The sequence below is a fragment of the Meriones unguiculatus genome, chromosome 8, assembly GCF_030254825.1.
Source record: "Meriones unguiculatus strain TT.TT164.6M chromosome 8, Bangor_MerUng_6.1, whole genome shotgun sequence".
In the NCBI taxonomy this organism is placed as follows: Eukaryota; Metazoa; Chordata; class Mammalia; order Rodentia; family Muridae; genus Meriones; species Meriones unguiculatus.
The window spans coordinates 105,249,099-105,265,909 of NC_083356.1; the positions used below are offsets into that span (position 1 = coordinate 105,249,099).

At 39.0% G+C, this 16,811-nt stretch overlaps 1 protein-coding gene across 2 annotated transcripts in view; it reads left to right on the forward strand.

Moving 5' to 3' along the window:
- Positions 1 to 16,811, forward strand: part of Csrnp3 (cysteine and serine rich nuclear protein 3) — a 183,150-nt gene that overhangs the window by 15,899 nt on the left and 150,440 nt on the right. For both annotated transcript variants that reach the window (XM_060390299.1, XM_060390300.1), the window contains exon 3: positions 14,151 to 14,239. The gene's annotated coding sequence lies outside the window, so the exon portion shown is untranslated. The remainder of the gene's footprint in view (positions 1 to 14,150; positions 14,240 to 16,811) is intronic.

A 16,811-nucleotide genomic window follows, 5' to 3' on the forward strand; every position in this document is an offset into this window, starting at 1 on the left:
TTCAAGCTGGGGACCGCTAGAGAAGCTGTCTAGCATTTCTCAATCATTTTCCCCTTTATCCACTCCTGAACATCATCGTCCTTTAAGACACTGCTTCCCTGAAGTAGTTCCTAATCTAATACTGCAGACTACTAATGTAGTAGCACAGAGGAGCAAGTTCCACACCTCTGTGATTTTTTTTTTCCTCAAGCTCCAATATTTTTTCAACATTCTTGGTATCTATTCATCTCCTAAAGTCACAAATTGGTTCTCTCCTGGAAAGATCAATCTCAAGACTTCCCTATGCAAGGCGTCAATTGATTTCTGTGGCTAGCGCATTCACAGAATACCTGTAACATTCACTTAAGCATCAATGAGTCTTACAGAGGTGGTTCAAGAAGCTTTTCAGATAAAAGCGATGCTCTGGGTACTTTAGGGAGGGCTGGGGAGCGCCGAGGTGCAGCAGTTGATCAGAACATTTGAACAGTTTCCTGGAAAAATAAAAGTAGCCAGTGGCGAGAGTCTCTTTAAAAAGTTCTTCGTGTTGCCACAACACCTCCCATTACCTCTCCACCACTGCAGCCTGTGCAGGACGCTCAAGCCCATTGTAGTCAGAGAAGTCTCAGGCTGTAAACCTTGCCGAAGTGGTGGGTTCGTTGGTTCGTTTTGATTTTTCCCACCACCAGCACAGTCTCTGGGTTGACTTGGTGACTTTTCTAGGGTGTAAGGGAAATGTTCGCCGATGATTCCACTTTGTAAGAGAACGTTGATATTTATCACTGGGTAACTCGCAACTGACAGCTGTGGGTGGAGCGACACCAGGAGGCGGATGAAGAAGAGCAGGCAGATAAGGATACGCTGAGTACTCTGTCTCTCTGTGCTACGCTCAGTCTGGTCTCAAACACCAAACCTTATTAATTAGGTTCTGAAGCAGTGGCTTTGAGAACAGCTAGCTCGACCGTCACTCTATAGATATGGAGGCCGAGACCACGGAGGGGGTCTGGAGAAGAATAACAACGTGAGCTGTGGTGGAGTGCTTTAATGTCTACCCAGGAACTTTGCCTTTCCACCCGGCCCTGTGGCTCCTGATGGTTTGCTTACGTGAGTGACTGCTGAGTGGAGAACCAACTCATCAAGTCGGGGACATGGCTCCATCTCTTGCGCCAACTTCTCTGAGATGTAGAACCAATCCTTCTTTTGGCAAAAGCAAGTGAGTCGAAAGAGTGGTAGGCCAAGAATTCAAGCTGAGTGGGAAATGACGGTTTGTTTCCCTTTTCTGCTAGGAAGTGACAGGGCAGGCTTTTCCTGGGGTGTCACTGACACTGATGGAAATATCTCAAAGCAAACATGTTCTCCATTTACATGAAAGAAATTGGCTTGTCCTTGTGACATAGTGCTACTTGTGATAATGACGGAAACGTTGCCACGAAAAGTGGGTGAGCTGAAGACTGCAGAGGGAAGCTCAAACAGTAGCTAGCAAATGCCAGGTCATGTCACTGCTCCTACAGGTAACAATCTTCACACACTGGCTTTGGTGAAGATGGAAATTGGGCATCTTGGACTCCCTGAAAACAAATGACATCTGTCCACCTCATTCAGGATACCACTTTACTCATTTCATAATTCAGGGCTTCAGAAGCCCATGTCCCTTGGATACAGTTGAGCTCATAAATGGAGTAACTATATTCTTGTGCTGGAGAGGTACACAAAGTTTGCTCTTCTATTTGTTTATCTGTTCTAAACCTTGCTAAATCATTGAAATTCGGTGTTGAATAAAAGCACAGTTGGGCCAAATTTCAAACAGAATTTGATGTGTCTGTGACAGGGAATCTAGAATAACAAATCTATGTTTTTCTAAAATCTGTTAGCTGCCGTGAAAAAGCAAATGTAAAATGAGTTCTGTGGTGTGGGATGGTACGGTCTCTCACGTGAACTGAAGGATAAAGCTTTATTAGCATGAGATCTGAGACGTATAATGGGAAAAAAATTCCTAACTTCCTACATCTATTATTTACTCAGGATGTTTGTAGGCAGATTGATTTTGTAACTGTATTTCATTCAGAGAAGAATTAAAGTCGTTATCAAATATTAATGATACCATCTTCACATTAGTGATCGAAACGTTTTTCTCTGACAGGAGATAATCTATTTACAAATAAATCTTAGAATGCTTACATTTTATAAACTTCTCATCAGAGAGTCATATCCGTCATTGGTGAGGGGACGGAAAAACAGCATGTTATCACTGTCGGTAGCCTTCATTTTTTCAGGGAATTCTAACCAAAAACAAACTGAAATTTGTATCTTTGAGGCAGAAAATAATTTCAAGAAACAATCCTTGGAACTGCTAAAATTCTAATCATTAGAATTGTTAGACTTTTTGAAACAGAAGGGTTTTACGTTATATTTACTTATTTTTATTTATTTTTTTGGGAGGGTTTAAGACAGGGGTTCTCTGTGTAGCCCTGGAGTCCTGGAACTCACTTCCTTCCTCTGTAGATCAGGCTGGCCTCAAACCCATCTACCTTTGCCTCCTGAATGCTGGGACTAAAGGTATGCACCACCACTGCCCAGTTGAGGAGTTTTAGCAAAGATAATCTTAATGCAGACTTTGAGCAGAAGGGTTAAAAGAAAGATACTCAGAGACAACTAAGACACACCTAAGTGTGGGAATTGGCTCTTGCAGAAACGGTCATAATTAACTGTCTTAAATTAGCATATATACTTTTTTGTGTGTTTGTGGTTCTAAAATTTTATCTCTAAAACTAGCTAGGAAATCACTTTCCCTTTTTATTTCTCTTTATTAAGTGAGATGATAAAGAGGCTCTAGAGATGCCTTGGGTGGATTATAATTTTGTAATGTAAAGACAGAAGCAGAAGGATTACGTGAGGGCGTGAGCACATGCCATTTTCCTGTAAGTGCGTTTCTGATGAGATTCTGGGAAAACTGCTGGTGTATACCTGGGAATGGAGAGAGGTTTCAGGAGTTGACACGCGTGCTTGGATTCTTGATTCTCTACTGTGAGAGGTTTCAGCTGGATTCTTGGGTGAAAGACTCTTCCATTCCATGTTCCCATAATTTGTGCATTTTTCTTTCCATTCAGCTGCAATATTGTTCCTTTGAAATCATCTAAGAGGGGCCACAAGCACTGAAGGACTGCTTGTGACTTGTAAATGGATCCAAATGAAGTGAGGTGATTAGAACTCTGATATTCATCTTCCCAGTAGTATAATCTTCTGGGTTTGGTTTGAAAACCAGAGGCTCACTAGCCTTACACGGGCTGCTTATGGCGACACTGCTGTTGGCATCAGCAACCTGAAGCAAATGTCCTAGTGATTCTCTAAAGACTTTGTAATTTATTGCACAGATCAGGCTTTCTGACGCCCCTGACAGCTCAAAGCGGGGAGCGGGTGGTGATGTTTATATCCGTGTTATGTGAATGCAGAAAAGAATTGCTTAGAAGAGTAGAGTCATTTGTGATAATTTCTGTATAGGTTAAAAATATGAAATGCTTTAGGTTTTAGGAAGTATTTGTTGTTGTTTTTTTTTTTTTTAATTGTCTTGTGGGTATGTGTGTGTCTGTGTGAATTTGTGCTTGTATGTATGTCTGGGAAGAGTTTGAGAATATTCTGAGCGTATTTGAAGGCCTCATCCTTACTGTCTTACGGATTTTACCTGTCCATGACAACAGTCTGTCACAGAGTACACTTAAACATGTCTCAGACTTGCGAAGTTTCATGTCTGGCTTGAACCAAGATAAAGCTGTAGTTTGTAAACTAACAAAGAACAATCTTTATGAAGATAGGGAAAGCTAAACCAAAGACCAAATGGAAAGACGTGGAAAGGTGTTCACTTTCTTTTAGTAGCATTTAATTTTCAGGTAGGAAAGTGTTTCAAGTGAGTTAAAATGGCAGTCAACTCAGTTGTATTTTATTTTATGTTCCAAATGTAGTAATGAAGTACTACCAAAGATTTGTCTGCATATTTGGCAATTGGAAGAATTTGAATGACAGTTTATTCAGTAGCCAACTGTTAAGTCACTTGAAGATGATAATGATTGCAAACCTTAGTGAATATCACCCCAAATTCACGGTACCCAAAATACCCCTCTTCAAAACAGAAATCACTAAATTAGAAAAAAAAAAGACAAAACCAAAGCAAACAACAATAATAGAACACTAAATTCTAGCTGCAAACATGTCTCAAAGCTCCATGGGGGCGGATGAAGACTAAGTAGGAAGCTAAGGCTGAGCCGCTTCTGTGGGGAGCCCTGTTGGTTGGACGTGAGGCTGAGGTTGTTTCTTGGTCGGGTTCATTTCGCTGTGTGTCCTGTTACTTCTCACACAGGGAGACCTCAGGCGCAAGGACGCTAGCCTCTGATCCACAATAGGAGGTAATGTTCCTAGACATACTGTAAGGTAAAGACGCGTGTTTCCCTTTTAAACCATCTTTAGGACGTTACTCTTGAATAAAGCAAAAATTTATATTTCATCTAAAATTTAATATCTACAATTCCTACATCTTAAAAAACCTATGCACTGTAAGCTTTGATATACTAACTTGCCATCAATTCTTAATTTAAGAATCTTGGTTTGGGACAATGACAGTGAAATTTAAGTATGGGTCATCTTCCCAGTGAATTTAGTCCTGATTTCTACAAATAAGCTGGTCCATTAATTTTTTTTCCTCTTTCTTTCTTGCCTTCTCTTTTCGATGCTGCGTCAAGCCTGTCTTTCTGACATTTGCTGTTTCTATGGCAACTCTTACTTTGTTTTGCAGAATGGTAGAGCCTTCAGATTATTTACATTTTCACACACACACCACACACACTATATTTGTTTGGTATACTGTATATCTATATATGCATATTTTAGGAACACTTACCAAATTTCCTATTGTTTTTTTCAGAGGTGTGAAAAAGATGTTATCTCTATAGATAATTTTTGAAATGTTTTTGTGAAAAAAAGTTATATATATATAACCTAGATACCTTGCAATTGGTTAAATAATTTCTGGGAAACTGATAAAATTGATTGTCATATAGGTGTCAAAACCAGTGGGATAAATGTATCAGTTGGTATGAAACATATTCACGTTGCTGAACAATTTTGTTAAGTTATATGTTTCCACCATTTGTGTGTGTGTGTGTGAATTTTTGTATTTGGAATATGAAAAAAGTAAATTTACTTTTTCTGGGTATTGGAATAAGGAGTGATTCATGTTATCTATCTATCTATCTATCTATCTATCTATCTATCTATCTATCTATCATCTTTCTATCTATCTGTCTCCTATACTTCATCTATTTATCTCTTCTCTAGTCAGTATCATACAGTTTATTTTCCTAACAAGATTCTCTCTGGTTGTGTATTGTAGCTTCTTTTATTTAGTTGTTTGTTTATTGTTTTTTTCAGGATTTATTTATTTTACTCTATATGCTAGTATTTTGCCTGCATGTATGTGTGTGTACCACATGCATGGCTATGGAGGCCTAAAGACGGTGTTGGATTTCCTGGAACCATATGGGTACTTACATTAAATCCAGGTCCTGTGTAAGAGCAACAAATGTTCTTAATCGCTGCATCCTGTTTCCTACTCCTTTCTAGCAGGCATCACTTATCACTGCTGTCACAACACGGTCATACTAAAATCTTAGGGAAAACCATTAATAGTTGACACGAAACTTGACCGGATCAAATTTTATAGCAGCTTTTGACATTTGAGCGTTTATTTACCTAATACCTTGCCCAGACTGACTTGATATATAGACATACATATGTATACATAGGTTTGTGGCAGATTAATTCTATGTTGTCCTTCTATCCAAAAATATTGATTTTGTGTATGTCTATGGTTTTATACAGAGCAGAATTTCATACTTTTCTTTATAGTGTTTATCAAGATTTAAAGGTATTTGGTTTTTATTTTGAGGTGGCCTTTCCAAAAGGTTATTTTTAGCATGAGGAAAGGTATAGCTTCTGTTTGTTCGTTTTACTTATTTACTTTTTAGTTAAAGTGATTTCCACAGAACACCCTTCAATTTGGTCAGTCAGTGATTACTCTATTCTGTATTAAATATATATTCCATTGTTCAGAATTTTAAGTTAAGAAAGAAGATAAAACCTCATCAAATAACACTGCTATATTTGATCATCTCATATTAACTGTTAATATGATGGACTTATGTAATTTTCCAATATAAAATTGTTACTATCATATATTCTTTTATCTAAGATAACATTTGAGCTTCACATAAGTCTGATTTCACATAGCAATGTACGTGCATTCAAACTTCCTTTGAAAATGTTCAAATTTTTAAAAGATAAGAAACTACACACTAATTTATATTGCGTGCATGTGTGTGGGTGCGCAGAATCTTTCTGAAAAACACAGCTCTTAACTACAAGTTATCTTCTGTAGCTGAGAACCTATACCTGGAGAGAACACGACAATAAACAGTAAAATGTCTTGAGGTAAAAGGAGATTGAGAGTTTACGCTTCAAGCGAAATGAGTAAGACCTGACCCTTAGTGGAAATTAGCAAAAATGACCATCCAGCTTCGGTTTCCAAGAACTTCTATCCTATTTAGCAAAATCTATTCACATTTTTCCCCCCTGTGACTTCTGCTAGCTGACGGTGTTGAAAAGGAAGTTGGGCAGGACAGAGATGCAGCATTTGGATGGTAGAGGGATGTGGTGTTCGTGGGTTAGATGACAAATCATCTGTTCCGTTTATTTCAGAATACCATCTCCTCATTTGCCCCGGAGGGAAGGTGAGGTAGGAAAGCAAAGCCTTCCTCCGCTGAGCATCTCTCTCTCTGGAGCTACAGATCAGCTTCAGCTGCACTTCCGTGTCTTTGTGGTGATTTTGTCTTTGGATCTCTCCATCGGGTGTGTGGATGTGTTCTTTTTGAAGTCTGATTACCAGACACAAATCAGAGAATACAAGTTGCTCTCCTGTGCAAAAGACAGGAAAAATATTATTTTTCTAGGCTCTGTTTCCTCATTCTCTCAACTTAAATAGCCCATTGAAGATAAAAGAGAGAGTATTATGGTCAGTGACAACCTGCCAACATAACCATGTTAACTTATCTTGTGCGGCCTCTCAGGGGTCTCATCTCTGAAGGGAGAAGACTCTCCACCTCAGCAGCCTTCCGTTGCCAGCAGTTCTTCAGTTTGGGTGAGACGTAGGGGACTCCCACCATCCATGCCGGTAACCGGGCCGTCTTGATGCCATGCAGGCCTTGAGCATGCTGTCACGGCTGCTGTGTGTTCACGTGTAGTACCAGGTTCTTGCAGCACTGGCCTCAGTTCTTTACATCTGGAAGATTACTGTCATACCTCAGCAGTGTTTCCCTGTTATGTTCATAGCTAAACCCTGCTCTTTCTCTGTGAATTACATTTCCACATCTCTGTGCCTACCAGCTTACTCGTTAACCATGGCTACTGGGTTCGGCAAATAAGAGGTACTTGTAGGGCCATGCTGGCAGGGGGAAAGAAATGGTCACAGTGGCCCTAGCCCCATAGAGCAACGTCTACACAGGCCTGGTTCCTACTCAGCAGAACCAGGCAACTTAGATGAATCCCCCTTCTTCCTTTGTGCCCTAGAACGAAGGGTGATGCCCTCTTCCATCTGTTGCTAACCTGTAGTTTCTCATGTTTTCCTGTGTTTCCAGCATCTCAACTCCAGCAAAACCCTGTAACCAGCTCAATAAATGTACTTCTTCCTATTAGGTTACCTCCTAGACTTTGTTTTCTGGACTGAACCCCAGAGAGGACCCTACTATAGGCTATGCACCCTTCACTGATTCACTCATTGCAAATAAAGGTTAAAGAAAACATGGCCAACATTACAGTAATTCCTTTTGATTTCATAGTAAAAAGCCTGATTGTTTAAACATTTATAACACATGTTCTGTCTTTTATTTTCTAAAACCTTTTTTATTTTCATAAGGGATATGGTGTATAAAGATCTTATTTATAAGTTTTAGATGTCTTTTTAGGTTCACTACAAACTGTAAAAAATGGGAGGTCATATGTCTAACAGATGGAGAAACTGATGGCAAGTAATTTGTCCAAAGTCATAAAGGAGAGAAATAAAGATATCCCACAGTTCTTTCGTTACTCAAGAGCTAAAGACTGCCTATTACATTATCATGACAGTAATATTTGATTCTTAAATATGCATTGCTATAATTCTATTTTTTTTAAATTTATTCAAAATTGGTTAGTATTTACGCCATGACAGAAAACTCAAAAAATGCATGTATGGGAAAGACCTGTAAGGTAAGAAAGAAAAATGCCCCGAAAAGCACTGTGAGACAAAAAAAAAACCTTCAGAAAAATGCCCTTAAGTTCGTTTATGTTGCTCATCTACTTCTGGGCATGGGGCCTGCCATTAAAAGTGGTTTGTATACCCAGTGTGGCCCAATGTAGAAAATCAGTTTCTTCTTTGCAACCGGTTATCGATTGGAGACAGCCTCTGCATCAGGGATGAGGATTGTGTCCACTTCCCCTCTCAGTACTGGGACCTCGTATGGCTCAGACCTGTGCAGGCCTTGTACATACTGCCAACTTCTCTGCCAGTTCGTATATGCATCAGCCCTACAGTGTTGAGAAGACTTTGAACCCTTGGCGCCTTTTAATTCTGTTTATCGGTGTGGGGTCAGCTTCAGTTAGTGCAATGCCTGTGGAAACCAGAAGAGGGCATCAGATCCCCTGGAGGTAGTTATGAGCTGCTGGATGTCGGTGCTTGGAACTGAGCTCAGGTTCTCTTAGCTGCCAAGACATTAGTCCTCCAGTCTTTAGTCCTCATTTTAAAAGGAATAAAAGATGTCAAGGAAGCCCTAGTCATCAGGTAGAACAGTATTTGGGTACTCATACCCTTTAGACTGAGGTATGCATGAGAGAAAATGTCCATCATTTGTCAATTTGCGTGCACCTTAGGCTGCTGAATTAATTAGAAGTTGAGCCAGCAAACACTGAAGAGCTCTGGGCTTCACTCATGCCAGTGGACAGTGCTTTCTCTATCTTAGGGTTTATTTCTATTTTCTCTGGATGAGCATGACCATACACTAACACACTGTTGAATTTAGATCATCTGTAAGAACTTTGCATTTCCTGGGAACATGGTCAATTGTAACAGCATTTTCCACTTGTGTGTGTGCGTGGAGTGGGGGACAGATGTGTGTGTGTGTGTGTGTGTGTGAGTTTAAGGAACTCTAATATCGCTTAAAAATCCAAAATATTTTTGGAAATAGACTGAAAAATGGTGAAGACTGTGTTCTAGTCTGTCTGTGTGTTTATAAGTCATTCTACACTTTAAAATTGATAGGAATAATTCTTGTTTATACAGTCTCGTGGTTTTATTTATCTTCATGTCATAGAAATTGCTTAGTGTCTCTTCTTTTTTAATCTAATTTTTCTCTCTTCCCCCCATAGGTGACTCTTCCACAGCCTGGTTTATAGCTTTTCATGTTTTAATCTACATTGTACATATTCCCATGAAAGCATTTTGTGAAAATATGAATCATAAACATTATTCTGAAAACTGATTTTCTTATTCTATAGTACTGCATGGAAATTCTCAAAGTTATTTATCATAGTTTTATTTTATTTTTCTAATGATTACATAACATTCCAAAATATGAGCATGTAAAATTTGGCCAACAATTCCGCCGTGAAAGGGTTTTTCCTCTATTGTTTTTTTATCCTACTGTGAACGTGCCCCAACACATAATATTTTAAAAATGTCCTTATATGTTACCGTTTCAACTTTATAGATATATGTATCAAGTAGAGACAATTAACATGATAGATATTGACAGAATTTTTTTTTTTTCCAAAAACAAGGCAATATGCTTTAGGATACAATTACAATGTTTCCCACGAATCCTGGCAACAATTTCCTTTATTCAATAAAGTGATACCTCCGTGCTAATAATATTTATATTAGTAGTCTAGGTAGATCAGAAGCAAGCAAATAAAACATCACAAGTTTCTAAGGTAGATGGAGGATGTGGAGTTGGAAAATACAAAGAAGAGGTATTTATAATAAGTCAGTAATAGAATTCTTGTCCAAAGAGTACTTTAAAGGCTTGATGAGGTCAGGGCGTGGGCCATCAGTACCTGGGCCAGGAGGATGTTTCATGAGGGAAAGACCAGGGAGCAGGAGACAGCACGCAGTAGGCCTGAACACCCAGGGCTCAGTGACCCTTTTCTTTCTTCTATAGGCACCTGCACACACGAAGACTTCCTTTTCATGTGTGGCGGACACGCTTTCTCACATACAAATTTTTAAAAATTTAAAAATATATAAATTTAATTTGTGATGGTGTATCCTTAAGTGGAAAAAAAAATCTGAAAACCTGGAGGAGACAAGCTGCTGTGTCTTCCTTCTTTCTTACCTTTTATCTTATTTGTGGAAAATTCAAATATGAGAAGGCCATTGGCTATTCAAGTAAAGTTATGAAATAGAGTGCAAAGAACCTACCACTCCTGTGAATTTCTTAGGCTTTTTTTACAAATGGCACTATTTTAAGACGTGTTCCTCGTTACAGCTTCTTATGTTAGAGTACGAAAACAAGTCATAACTGAACCAGCTAAAGGGAAAGAAATCAAGCAAGGAAGTTGAGAAAAGATGGCAAGTTAGGCAAGGAGAGAGGCCAGGAGAACGCAATCTCACTTTGCAGTCAGGTGATGAAATAATTGACGAAGTGGACAGCAATCGTCTTAGTCAAACTCTGCTGGGCACTGAGGGTGTGAAGAATGGAGAAGCCTCCGGGGGTCTGATAATGCTCAAGTTTACTGCTGACCTGAGGAAGTCTTCACGGAACAATGGAGATGAAACCTAGTTTGAATGAGTTCAATGTAGTTTTTTTTTTTTTTTTTCTTCCTGTGAAATGGAGAAAGTCCTTTTTTTAGAAGTGTTTTTATAAAATAGAAGGCAGAAATGTGGTGATAGTGAGTTGGGGAGAGCCTGGAAGAGAACCATGTGTGTTTTGAAGATGGGAGGTCTCATAGCACACTTAGGAGTGGGTGTTAATAATTGAGAAAAGTGGATAAAACCGTGCGGGAAAGAAAGGGTTTACTTGAAGCAGTAAAGATCTATCTGTGAGAGGAAATGGAATCAGAGACTTCAGAAGAGAATGTGTCCTCAGGCGGCGGAGAGAAATTTCTCCGTTGCGTTGCGGCAGGGCCAAAGGTTAACAATCTGGACACACCCATGAAGTGAGGCGGGTGGTGATAGAAGGTGGAGTATGCTGAATTGTGGGATCTTAATTTTTCTAGAGGTGCTAGCACAAGCTAAGAATGGACAGGAAGGAGCAGGGAGGAAAAGCCCAAGGGGTCATATGTGTGTGTATAGGTATACAAATGTAGATATAGATGTAGGTGCTATAGATTATAGATATATAGATACAGGTATTTGTATCACAGAATTCAAACATAGGTTAACAAGGGCACTATGAGGGACCCATTTGAAGGCTGAGATCATAGTTTTAAAGCTATGCCAGTCACTCAAGGACCTTTGCTATCTCTAGTCCCAGTCTTCTCTTCACCTCCTGGGGAGTAGGAGGAGAGTTGAGTTTAGCTAGGGCTGCTGCAGCTGCTGCTGCTCGAGATAGGAGAGGTGAGGCAGGACGGGCCCCAAAGCTCCCAGGTCTGCTAGCCTGGTGTCCGTTGCAGCAATGAATTAGACACCCTGTCTGAAACAAGGTGGAAGGCCAATGACAATACCTGAGGTTGCCTGCTGTTCTCACAGGCACCCTGTGACACCTGCCAGCTGTGACACCCATGTACTCATACTCACATGTGAACACATACATACATTTAAAAAATATTCAAAGTGCACCATGCCTAAGCCGATTGATCTGTGACTGCCACAAGATCCTACACACATCAAAACACACACACACACACACACACACACACACACACACACACCCAATACCTTCCCCCACTCCCCCCATCCACCTCTGTTGGCACACATAAACATGTAAACACACATAAAAAAAAAAAATCCAAGGCTTATTTATGTTACTTTTTTTCCTGGTCTGTAATGTGCTATCATTTGAGCCTGTAATGCTCTCAGTGGAACTGTAAGATATTTAAACAATTACATTAAAAAACAAATTTTGAATCACGTTTTGAATTAACTTTAGTTCTAATGGGTGCAAGATTCCTCAGAAACAAACTGGACCTCCAGCCTCTGCTGGTTTCAATCCTAACTGCAAATTGATGTTTTTGTTTTTGTGCTGTTGTATTGCAGAGAATCGAGTTTGTTCCAAATCTCTATTCTTGCCTGTATCGTATCAGTATTTAGTAATAAAAAAGGAACAACTCTCTGGAGACACAATATTCCTGAGACAATTCTTTTCTTCAAGATATTTGACCTTTTAAGTTTGTTCAAATGGTCAGTTTAAGTTGCTTATTTCTTCATTCAAGTGCAGCTTTTCTTCACTAGCTGTTGCTTTTGGTAACTACTGAAGTACAGCCAAAGTAAAGCTATGCAAGGCTTTTTTACTTCATTATTAAATAATGGATTTTTTTTTTATTGTTTTGAGACAGGCTCACTACGTTGCCCAAAGTATTCTCAGTTTCCTGGATTCAAATGGTCACCCCACTTCAGTTTCCCTAGTATATGGGATTACAGGTGCCTGGCTAATTTTCACTCCTTAATGTATTATACTTTCCTAAATATTTTAGAGTATAAAATTTATTCATAATAAATTATTAGAGAAATGCTAGAGAAAATGCTTATCTACACCTTAGTTTGGCGAAATAAAAGTGCATCAAGGACTTCATCATCTCTTTAAACCTGTTACACTTATTATTTTAAAAAGTGTAATAAAATATAATTTTAAAAGGAATAGGATTTGGTTAATAGGTATTTATTCTAAAGAATTCATGTTTACTAGGGGCTGAGCACAGGGCTTTGCCATGCTAAGCACACACTACGTCGCTGAACTACATCTATGGCCTTATTTCTGGGAAGTCCATGCTTTCCTAAAACCTGGGCATATAAATGAATTAATTTCCTAATTAAACAGTTTGCTTCAAGCAAATGGAAGAAAAAGTAAGTCATTTTAAATTTCAACTACAGAAAGCTGCATTTTAGTCAATAATTTTGTTTGTCTCAATTATATGAATCTCCTAGTGTCTAGAAATTTTAATCTAATGAAAGACAGATTAATAAATTGGATATATATTTACTCTTTATTTGTTATTTCTTGTTTTATATAATTTATTCACTTTATATCCTGATTGTAGCCCTCATCTCCTCCTTGTCACACTCTCCCTCCCTCTTTCTCCCTCTTCCTTCCTCCCCTAGTTCACAGAAAGAGGGAGTCCTCCTCCCCTGCAATCTGCCCATAGCCTATCAAGTCTCATCAGGACTGCCGCATCCTCTTCCTCTGTGGCCTGGGAACGCCACCCTGTCAGGGAGAAGTGATCAAAGAGCAGACAACAGAGTTCCTGTCAGAGATATCCCCTGCTTCCCTTACTAGGGTACCCACATGGAGACTGAGCTGCCTATTGGCTACCTCTGAGCAGGGCTCTAGGTCCTCTCCACACATGGTCCTTGCTTAGTTAGTGCATCAGTCTCCTCAGGACCCACTCTGGGTCTGGATTTGTTGACTTTATTGGTCTCCTTGTGGAGCTCCTGTCCCCTCTGTTTATCCCCCGACTCTTCCATAAGACTCCCTACGCTCTGCCCAAAGTTTGGCTGTTTGTCTCAGCATCTGCTTTGATCCCCTGCTGGGTAGAGTCTTTCAGAGGACATCTAGGCTAGGCTCCTGTCCTGTTCCTTCTCTTCGACCTCTTTTGGTGTCTAATCTTTTGCCCTTCTTTTAATGAGAATTAAGCATCCTCCCTAGGGTCCTCCTTGTTATGTAGCTTGTTTACTCTCTTTTTTTATAACACATTAATAAATGAGTCAAAATATTTAGTTATTAAAAATTTACTATGTTCTTCTAGAATATTCCCCCACTAAATTTATGCAACATGTTATCTTTTTCTGTTCTTAATACCTTATGTATATTCCAAGACTCCCATTATTTCCCTGTGTGTAACAAATACCTTTTTTTCTTGCAGTTAGTTTAAGTCTTTGGAAATATATTCTTATGTAACATTAAAACATGTTTTTGTTTTGTTTTGTTTTGTTTTGTTTTTAGGAAAAAAATAAGAGGATATCAAGAAACTGAAAAAATACTTTCGGAAGCATAGACTCTTGGGAGGATACTGCAGTTCATGAGATCTCAAGGTGAGGTGCCCCCATTATTACTGCAATGATTTCAATTTCACTTACTGTGATGATTACTATAACTGTGTAATTGTCTCAGGTTACAACTGCTAAAGTGTAACTGGGGAAGCAAAAATGTTCTTTCTTTAAAATATATGTATATCTTTTTTATTGTATATGCATTGGTGTTTTTTTCTGAATGTCTGTTTTTGTAGGGGTGTCAGAAACTCTGGGACTGGAGTTATAGGCTGGTGTGAACTGTCATGTGGGTGTTGGGAATTGAACCTGGGTCCCCTGGAAGTGCATCTATGCTCTTAAACCATTTTTTTTTCCTTTTTCGAGGATAGCACCATCTGCATGAAAATGAATACTAGGTCTGTCTATATACTTTATTTCTTGTGTTAAAGAATTACATTGATGGGGCTGGAGTGATGGCTCAGCATTTAAGAGGACTGGCTGCTCTTCTAGAGGTTCTGAGTTCAATTCCCAGCAACCACATGGTAGCTCACAACCATCTATAATATGATCTGAGGCCCTCTTCTGGTGGGCAGGTGTACATGCAGATACAGCGCGCATCTACATAAAAAAAAAAGAATTACATTGACAGGCAGGCATGGTGGCATATGCATTCAGCCCCAGCATTTGGGAGGCAGGTGGCCGTCTATGAGTCCAGTCTGCATAGCCATGCCAGGCTAGCCAAGATAGTGAGAGCTAGCTTACAAACCCTATACGTCAGGGTCAGAGAACTTCACAAAGAGAAGGTGGAAAGATTGGCAAGAGAAGCATGGCATCTGCTGTGAAATAGTCTCTTCTGAATAAAAGAAAAGAAAAAAGATGAAATATATATACATATGTATGTATGTATATCTAATGAATTCATTCTCTGGGTTTCTTAAATGTGTAAGAATCACCTTCATTAGAAAAATTTCACATCTGTGGAGTGGCAATTTTTCTGAATGGTCAAGAGTATCTTAGGGATCACTTCTAATATATAAGCCTGGTGAAGAAAACAAGACTGTGTTGTTGTTAAACAGCTTGTTATAATAATGACTGATGTAAACTATGGACTTAGAAATTACAAATTTCTTCTTCCTTGATATTGTGAGACCAATTGTCATAGGTCATAATTTGAAATAAAAATTGCTGATGGGCTTTTCTTCTGATTTGTTCATGTTTGTCTTCAGTCTGTTTTTTCTTGTTCATCTAAGAGTTGATTCATTTATTTAGGATTTACCATATATAAATCAATAAATTAAATGCTTTAGTTATTTGAAAATGAGTGAGATATGGTCTCTGTTGCCAATGGTTATCCAATGTTTAAGTTCCCCAGAGTTAATTTCATTATTAATTCAATACATGACTTAAAAGAAAAGCTAGATTATGAGAGGGCATGTAATGAACTCCAAAGCCAAGCAGGGATTATCTGGAGATTACTCAAATTTTGACATCATGTCTTGTATTAGCCTAGAAAACCGAGAGTTTGTACCAAGAAGAACCTTGCTCTGTTTCAGCTCACACTCAGGGATTGCTTTGCAATTGAAAGTAGCTCTGTTTTTCAGGGCATGTATAAGAACTTGGAGATTCTAAGGAAGAGAAGGCTCTTTGGCCACACTTGCAAATTGGATGTTGTAGAAAATAGTCATGCAAACACCTATGAAAATAACAGACCAACTCGCTTTTCTACCTTGTTTGCATCAGCCTTTTTACCCTCGCTAGAGACTCAAATCATTTCCAGGTAACTGAGAAGGGCAAAAAGGCTTGGCTGGGGTGAGTTGCTATGAGAGCCTAAGGGATCTTACACAAATCACAGCAGGACCTGGACTCTCAAGGAAGTTTTTGTTCATTTGCTTTTAAGTTAAAGCAATCAAATAACTGAAAACATTACACTTTGCAAAGACAAAGGGAGGCCAGGTGTGTTAGCGCACTAAGTTTTAACCTAGAACTTCAGGATACAGGTGCAGGTGGATCTCTGTAAATTTGAGGCCAACCTGGTCTATATCACAAGTTCAGGCCAGCCAGAGCAACATAGAAACAAGCAGGACAAAACTCACAAAACAAGTCAATGAAAACTCACCATGCCTGGTTTTACCATTAGCAAATAGTTCAATATCGCTGACAAACAATTGTGTTTGTGCCCAGAAGTGGAGAAGGAGCAGTGAGCCATGTACACTAATGTCCTCGGCGTGGCAGAAATTACATGCTAGTGATAGATAACATGGGTAGTATGTGGTGCGGTTGTGTGTTATGTTTGATGGTGTGATGCCTTGGAGAGAAATTACAGGAGGATACAGGGTACAAGTTCAGCTGGCATTCTTTAGGAAGTCCCAATGACTTAGCACTGCATGATTTTCACAAGAGATGGATGTGATGCCACTTTTGTTCCCATAGAACAGCTGTGATGAGATCCAGCACTTGCAGGTAAATTCCTAAATTATTACCCATTGAGTCGAACTTGTTAATGTGTACTACATTTCTCACTTTTGCCAGAAAGATAATGTATTATTTTTTAAAAGATAATGTATTTCTTACTTATATTTAAAATGCCGTTATATGTAATAAATGGAACAGAATACAGATTTATTTGTTAAGTTTA